This window comes from Aplysia californica, unplaced genomic scaffold (genome assembly GCF_000002075.1).
Source record: "Aplysia californica isolate F4 #8 unplaced genomic scaffold, AplCal3.0 scaffold00075, whole genome shotgun sequence".
NCBI lineage: Eukaryota > Metazoa > Mollusca > Gastropoda > Aplysiida > Aplysiidae > Aplysia > Aplysia californica.
Window position 1 is genome coordinate 1405162 of NW_004797345.1, and position 8968 is coordinate 1414129.

At 39.6% G+C, this 8968-nt stretch overlaps 1 protein-coding gene across 1 annotated transcript in view; it reads right to left on the reverse strand.

The window, feature by feature from the left end:
• The window catches only part of LOC101853535 (GRAM domain-containing protein 4), a gene marked incomplete at its 3' end in the record, with an annotated part of 35579 nt that extends 27448 nt beyond the window's left edge, over window positions 1-8131 (reverse strand). Inside the window, 1 exon segment of the mRNA XM_013080129.2 lies at window positions 7979-8131.
• Between the last annotated feature and the right edge of the window lie 837 nt (window positions 8132-8968).

The window sequence follows — 8968 nt, forward strand, 5'->3', positions numbered from 1 at the left end:
AAGAGTCAGGAGCCCAGAGGAGGGGGCAAAGGAGGTGAGGGGGTGGGGGCAGAAAGTGGAAATGAAAGCAGACAGCAGAACATTGCTAGAGAGCAGGAAAGGGATGGGCAACGTTGCATTTTACAATCCTAAAGCCTGAAGGTAGATGTAACTTAAAACAGAAATTACATGGTAGATGGTGAATTGGTGAGAAAAAAAAAGAACCTACAAACGTAAAGAACACAAAGAAGTCACCACAGAAATGAAGTTTAAAAAAATGGTGAACACCATCAACAAATAACTCAACCACAGACTACAAAGCATCATCTTATAGTCCTCATCTCTCCTCCTTCCTTTCTGCCTTTTGTAACACCTCGAATCTTCGGTACTTATATGACCTTATTGAGTAGCAAATGCTGAAAAAACTCTTACTAAAACTAAAACGCACCTTCCAAACAGAATCAAAAGACAGGCTTCACTGGGGAAATACATACCTATAGTCGATTGTGTACTGACCTCATATAACTCTCAGAAAACAACAACTGATGTTATTGCCTTTACTTTGGTGTTCACAATGCCACAGCTTTGCTCTGACAAACATTCAATATCACTTTGCATTTGAATTCTATCCAGCTGCCTTGAATCACATTAATCTTTTGTTTCTGGTATTTCAATTGCCTTGGAATATTGAATACGACTGGACTAGTTCCCTACATTTACACAATACTAAAAAGTAACGAAAAGAGTGGGCAAACTCGTTGTCATTACATTGTGCTCACATATAATATTATGGGCATTTGAGTACTGGCATGGTGAGGTTATCAATGGAATACCATGACATGGAATGTGAGAGTATAGGTACATGTTTCACTTCCCTTTACTTTTAACACTGTGCAAGGATTTGAGAGGCAAGCTGTGCGATTTAAAAGCTATCTTAATTTCTAATATGACAGAGCTCAGAAGATGTTGAGCAAAGAAAACACCAAAACAATCCACAAGTTCAAGAATAAAACCTGCCAAACGAGCAGAAAATGCCAGTCTCTTCTATTTCATTACTTTGACGAGCACTTGATTTTACCATGATGCCTTACATATTCATGTACGTATTCATCAATTTCAGTGATCACATCTGTCTTCTATCTAGCCATTTGATACTTTCAAGCTCTTGTAATTCGCCACCAAAACTGATGCATTTTAGATCATATTTATAGCTTCTTGACCCTACATGTCACGGCCAACCTGGGCTGAGAGTGATATGTTATTTACCCTAGCAGAAGGATAGAACTTTTAACGATATTCATGGAAGAATATCCGAAGTCCATGTAAATTTTTGCTGCCTCCAATTCGTACAAGAAATGAAGAATTTAATTTTAAAACGAGGTTAATTAATCTATAAGCAAAATGGACATATCCAGAGTGGGTCTTTTTTACTTAAGCAGAATATTTCTAGTAAATATGTGGCGTCGGTGGCCTAGCGGTTAGGCTCTCGGACTCGCAACCGTAAGGTCGTGGGTTCGAATCCCGTCAGGGGCCCGACGTTGTGTCCTTGGGAAAGGCACTTTGCACAAATTCTCCTCTCTTCACCAAGGTGGAAATGGGTATCCGGCTATAGACAGTGAAAGATCTTGTCAGTTTGATAGTGTTTGAGCGCGTGAAATCCGCACCTTGCACTGTATGCTTCCTCGGAAGCTGAGAATGTTTCTGAGTGTTCTCAGAGGGTCTGCTGGGGTAATAATAGTTGTAAAGCGCATAAAGCATGCTCTTGAGCATGGATATGAGCTATACAAAGGCAATGATTATTATTATAAATTGAAAGAAAGCGAGCCTCAGGGATGGAGAGAAGAAAAACAATCGACAAAGCATACATAAAGCAAACTGCACAAAGTCAGTAGTCAATCAAAACAAGAGGATAATTAAGACATGACTATAAAAGGATGCTTAAAAAAAAGAAAAGAAAACGGAATCTTGAATTCTACATTAAATGGAGACTGGCAACCACTTCAATGTATATGCTCTTGATCCAGTTCAATTGATGCGGCAAATTTTCTTTTTCTTTCAATTCCATAAGCGTTGACACCTCATTTTCTAGTATTTCAGTAAAGAAAGCAGTTGCTTTGCTCTAAATATCCCGATCTTCTCCTATCTTGTAAGTTATAAGTTGCATTTTGCCATTACCATTTTTCCTCCATCAACACAGAGGCATCATCTTCACTATCCAACATTCTGCATTTCTTCGTCATACGCTCTTGATTTCTTCTCCCAGCTTCCATTGTCCTTCCTCTATCTTGATCTGCTTCTCCTCTTCCCTCTGTTTGTATTCTCTCTTCTGTCTGTTCTATTCTTCCTGTTTTTTATTTCTCTTCTGGCACCATCTGTTTCTTCCCTATTTGTTTTTGGTTTTCTTACTTATTTTCCATTAATTACTCATTTACCACCTTTCTCTTTATGTTTTTCCATGGTCTTCAACTGAACAGAGATGTTCTTCTTGGGGCTCAGATACAACTTCAACAAATATCTATTATATATTCTAAATTTACTCTTATTGCTGTGCTCAGGGTGCAGACACAACTAGTCTTTATGGCAGAAATAGTTGTGTAATTCTGCAACTCCCATGCAACTAGTTCAGACCTTACTTTGCAATCTTCAGACCATGGCACTCCTTCTCTAGCCTTATGGCAGTAAAATAGCACTGCCTTTTACCATTATAGATAATCTAACGGTATATTTCTACTGTTCAATCATGTTATTCAATGAAATAATGTAAGAGAAACAAATCTTTACTCACCCCCTGATTTTTACCAAAAAGTAGATTCTAGGATCTCTTAACTTTAAATGCTCACTAAGCATAATGTAAGGAAGTCTAATTGAGGGTCAGAAGCAATTACAAATTCTAAAATGATTTTTCGACTCTTGTGACTGTAATAAAACATCTGAATTTGAATAATGGGCAGAAACAAAGTAAGAGAACAAGTGCCATGGTGATGTGATGGCTGCACTCTGGTGGAGGGTGTTGTCTACACACATAATGTTATTTTGTTCAGCTTCCTGTCATCTCGAGATCTGGAATTGAAGTCTCATGTGTTCATGTTTGCATCTGCGAGAGTGTGTCTATATCTGCAATAATTCCATGAAGACAGAATCAATTTGACTCTAAATCTGTGAGTTCAATGATCCTCATTATGACATATTGTTGGAACCAAAGTGAGTAACTGTAAGCAAGCTAAACATCTACAGGCTGCTTTAACTTTAACACTACACTGCACGGCATATATTCACTGGGAGCTGCTCACATAAATGAAGAAGGTACAATGAACCAAGAGTGACTACATAAACACATTCCATTGTAACTGCATCCTCCTTCCAAAATCCAGCGCTGATAAATAAACCAAGTACAGTCAAAGATATGTCTACAAGTACAATTCAACACATCTAGTGATGATAGGAGCATTTTAATTCGTAGCCCAAGCTATATCCACGCAAATGTGCAACGGCGTTACATGACAAAAGCCATGACATTACTCTTAGTGAAAAGGCAGTCTGCTAAAATCTTAAGAAAAGAGGAGAAGTCGGGTGAACACCAACCGTATTCAATCATCAGAAAACTTAGGTCCCTGACAAACGTTCCGGCAAATACATGTTATATATACGGCACAATTATCGGATATATGAGTTAGCCTTAAACAGAAAAGTGGGATTCTAGTTCTGTGCAACTTGAGTCTTAATGCATAAAAATATAAAGAGTGGCTACTCGCCCGACGTCAGGTAACTAGATCTAGCGTCAGGCTACTCGCCCAATGTCGGAAGACTAGCGCCAGGCTACTCGCTCGATCTAAGATTTCTGCGCATGTTCCGGGCGAAAGAATTCAGTCGATTAGCCCAGCCTGGCCTGTGGCTTCTGGCCTATGGGGATTTCAGCGCATGTTCCGAGTTCTGGCCCGTGGGGATTTCTGCGCATGCTCCTTTAAAATTTGCGAGGTCAACCGCACAAGATTAACTCACTCACTCGGTCACTCCTTGTCCTCCAAGTCAAGAGTCTGATCGGTCAACATGGCAGCTGAATTATGTGTGGGAAAGACTTTCCAAAGTTTTAGAGACCTGAGTGAAACAATTTCAAAATATTGCCACTTTTCATGTGAACCATTTGTAATCACAGATTGCAGAAATCTCTCTCTCTCTCTTTCTCGTTTTCACTTTCTCTCTCTCTTTCTCCCACCCCCCTCCTTTCTCTCTTTCTCTCTCTGCCCGAAGACAAAATGTGTATCGCTTTCAACTCAACGCTGGAACGTTTGCTTACATACTCGTATGGGCAGTCACGCGCTTAGAAGATGAAGTAGATCTAGCCCCCCAAGTCTCGTTCAGACGCGAGATAGAGCAATTGAAACATCTTGGTAGTAGTTAGACAATCTTTAATAACATTACGGCGCTGCATTTCTATTGTTAGTAACTTTGTCACCGGCATTCTTATGAAAGATAATAATTAAATAATTAATAAAGGGTGGTAAATTTAGAGACGACTAAAATAGATGGCGGAAAAACATCATCTATCCTGTATTTTAGGCCAATCACAGATGTGTGCTAGGAGCTCTACTCTCAATAGCTTCATGTCCCTCGGAAGGCTGCGAGGCCGGATTTACGCTACCTAATAAGGGGTGTCCACTACGGATGGGACCACCAGACTCGGTCGCCTCAAAAACAAACTTGTTTGTTTTCAATTTCAGGCGATTGAGTCGGGCGATCCAGCCGTAGTGGGCACCCACCGTATAAGACTAAGACTAGATCTAGGTGACCGGCTCCGGGTGGGAAGAACATGCTAGTCACCAGAGGTCACAGAAGTCCCCACGGGCCAGTAGCGTCAGGCTAATCGATCAAATTCGGTCGACTAGCGTGACGCTAACCACCCGACATCGGGCGAGTAGCCTGGCGCTAGTCACCCGCCATTCGGCGAGTAGCCTGAAGCTAACCTGGCGCTAGTCACCCGACATCGGGCGAGTAGCACGGGCCAAAAATATAACATGACTCAGGAGTCATGAGAAAATAAAATTATAGTTATAAGCCTTATAATATGATGTAACCAGTCATTTCGTCACAAGGTCATCTCGTCACACCCCAATTATGTTTGATGAAATGACATTGCTTATATATATATATAGACATCTCTCCAAAATTGTTATGCTAGTAGAGTTTTGGAGGATCAGCCTAAAGGTTTTTTTGAAGTTACGTAAATTAAATTTTCACCCAAACTGTTCCATAGTTGAACAATAGTATATATATAAATAAGGCAAAAACAATGCTTGGTAAAGAATTAATAAGGCCGTGTTTGAAAGCAAGGGTCTATAATATATATAGCTTTTAGCAAAATTGCAGTACCGTACATTTCTATAAAAGCTAATTTCTTTTTTACAGAACTTAAGCATGATCTTGCCAATCACACCTTTCACTTTCATCAATTTAGTAATACCTAAAAACTTTGATGTAGTGTGCTACGAAATGACCGTCCCCATTCAACCTTGCGGATTAGGGGTGTGACGAGATAACTGTGAAGTCTTGACATCACCGGTGTGACGAAATGACCGTGTGACGAAATGACTGGTAGGCCTATTCTTATAGATCTAATAGGCTAGGATAGAGGCACTACTAAGCCTGGCACCTGTCCACGAGATGGAAATCCATGTAGTAAATGACTTTAAACTGACTGCAACTGCAAAGGCTTTTACTTTCACTCTTCAGTCACTGGCACCAGCAGCTTTTTATAAATAATGACAAGGGCTAGTACAAGATTATCTTGATCTAGATTATATTAGATCTAGAGATCTAGATCAAGATGTGAATCTGATCTAGAGATCTAGATCAAGATGTGAATCTGATCTAGAGATCTAGATCTATCTAATTTATAATAATTATCTAGATCTAGATCTAGAATCTAGATCTAGTAAAGTATTCTAGATCTAGTTTCTCTAGATCTATAGCCTATGTACGGCATACCGTCACATACGTCATACCGTCAGTTGGCACGCATTGGGCCTAAAATTGGACAATCAGACAATTATGCGATAATCTGGAATGCTGTCTGCTAAACAATTCCGTTCAACATTGTTTTGTTTTCAAGTTCAACAATTTTGAGCAAAATCAGACACCTGTGTGAGCAGAAATAATCCATTTCATCTGCAAAGGTAAAAACCGCGTTCAGCCATTACGGCTTGCAGATGCGCAATACATCTTGGGAAATAAGCTATTGATTCTATAATCGTACCCGCAGGATTCGTTTAGCATTTTTATTAAGTTTATAGGGAGTCTAGTTACCGCCACAAACCATTCGCTGCTCTTTGTTGTAACAATTGGCGCCCGTAGGGGGGGTGACGATATGGGGTACAATTTTTTGATGGATGTACCCCATACCGTCACCGTATTTTTTACATGGTGCGTGACTTGAAAAATAGTTATTTCTTGGGGAGTGCTTATTTAGGCCGCATATGGCCTAAATAAGGTAAGGGAGGGGGGTTTAGCTTTGTTAGGCCACAGGTGGCCTAAATAAGGTAAGGGAGGGGGGGTTTAGCTTATTTAGGCCTAAATAAGGTCACCCTATTTCTTGACGGACTATGGACGGCATCTTAGTACTTTAGATTTTTTAGTTTCTATGATTTGATATAGATCTAGATAGATCTATTTAGACACGGATTCATTAGAAAATGAGCGACTTGAGATTTTTCTTTTTTACTGTTTGAAACAAATTTATATGAAGGAAACTCTATCCCGTTGTATGTAATGATGATGATGATGTTCCTCTGTCCAATGTATACACATGTTGTGATGATGTTCTTCCAGCCACTGTTTCCACATGTTGTGATATTGTTCCTGCTCCTACTGCTTCTGTTTCAGAAGAAAAACTTGCTGGCCCTCCCCCAACTGCCCTTGTCTCTAGTTGTGAGTGGTCAGTTGATGCCCTAGACTTTTCGACCACAGGTCTGGAATTCTCGGGGATCGAATGTACCTCCGAGGACTTCCTGGATCCTACAGCAGAGTTTCAGCTACCTTTGGTTTCGACCCCAGCTCGGGATCCTGTGGATAACCAGGACTATGTCTATTGTCCACCTGAGCAGGCATTGAGACCATTGGAAGATGAAACTCTGGTGACACCCCAAGCCCCCCAAAAACTGCCTCAGGACAACACTTTTGCTTTGTCCTTGACAGTCTAATTGATCACGCCATTGCCACTGGATGGATGGCATCAGACATGCATTGGGTCCGCCGTTGCCATTGGCACAAAATCGAACCTAAGGAGAACGAGGGGGCATACAGAAAATACCTTGATTTGTAAAATCAACTCATTCCTGCCCCCTCGTTCATCAACCTGCCCATACCAGCAAGCTGGAACTATCTAAGGTTTCAACACAGAGAAGCGGGCTAAGGCCCCTACATACATGTCTTACGGGCAAAGTACAAAGCATGGGAGGAGGCGAAGAAATTGTAAGAAGAAAAGTTAAGGAAAAAGTGGAAAAGAGGAAGAGAGAAAGGGAGAGAAAAGGGTGGAGAAGGAAGAAGAGAAAAGAGGAGAAAAGTTAACGAAGTTGGAGAAGCAGAGAGCAGGGAAGAAGAAGAAGAAACAACAGGGAAATTCATGTAAGCCTATGTATGCGAGTAAGATGTTAATGTGAGTTTGTTGTGATAAATGTGGAAGAGTAAAATGAAGCATTCAAGTACTTGTGTGTGAGTGAAAGTGAAAGATAAAACTAGATCTAGATTTATACTTTTAACCATGGACTTGGCTGTTATCTAGATTCTAGATATCTAGATCTATACAAAATACACAGAGGAGTGAAAAAATAGGATAAACAAATACCTTGTGCAGCTTGTGCAAGGATGACAATGACAGTATATTTAATGATTAGGATTCATTGCACAATAGTAATAGAATAGACTTTTATAAAAAATTATTTTGACTCTTTTTGCTCACAAACGAGAATGACTGCTAAAACAATCACGTTTACATTTGTAATCTTACCTTTATATACTGATGTCCTCTACCAAGACACCAATTTATAAGTTTGAAAACCCGTAACTTCAGACAGCAATACGTTCACAAGGAATAAAAAAGACAAGAGGTCCAGCCAAGCTCCCAAACACTAAAATGATCGGCAGACATGTTTACAAACAAGATGAGAATTTTGCTTTGTTATTTTATAACACAGAAGATTTACTTCCTGTGACGTCACGAAATCCCCAATAACTTTCGCAGTTTCCTTCGTTTTGGTTTCGGAGAATAATATATAACTCTCCTCCCAGCACTGAATCGCGCACATTACATGCTTTCAACGACAAAATGTCTTATAAAGATGCTTTTATTTTTACACTATGATTAATTTTCTTTGATTTTACTCGAGATATATGATAGGTGTAGAATTGTTTTATTTTCCGAAAGCTTAAAGTATGGGAGAGCAGCATGAATAATACAACAAAGCAGGATTTACATGAGTACTGTCCCTCGTCATGTATTCATGTTGACGGATCAATGGATTGTCCTTCGTACGACATTTTTTATAATTCTAAATGAATGTATAAGCTTAGCATCCAAGTTGATTCAAATCTGTGTGTGTTTTTTTTAAATCTGTGGAAAGCTTATGTATGGTTTTAAGGGTTCACTGTTTCCGCTGAAAAGACTCCCAGTTCTTAGATGGATTAAAGAGACCTGGGTAAAAATTTAAAAAACTAGGGGCGTAGAGCTGTACAGTCCTCAGGAGAAAATTGTCGGTAACAAGAAATAAATTATGCATTTTTCAAAATAAAATCTAATAGAGTCAGACTAGAAAAGAGTGGCCTTAAAGGTTCATTTCAAAGACTATTTTTTTTCTCAAAAACTGCGCAAGTGCCGTAAAACTCTTACTATATAAAACATAAGTTCTCAATCGAGAAAGACGACAGTTGATAGCAATATGCGCGACATGTCACTAATTATGCCACCTCCTCTCTATCTGCCTATCTCTTTCTCTCTCTC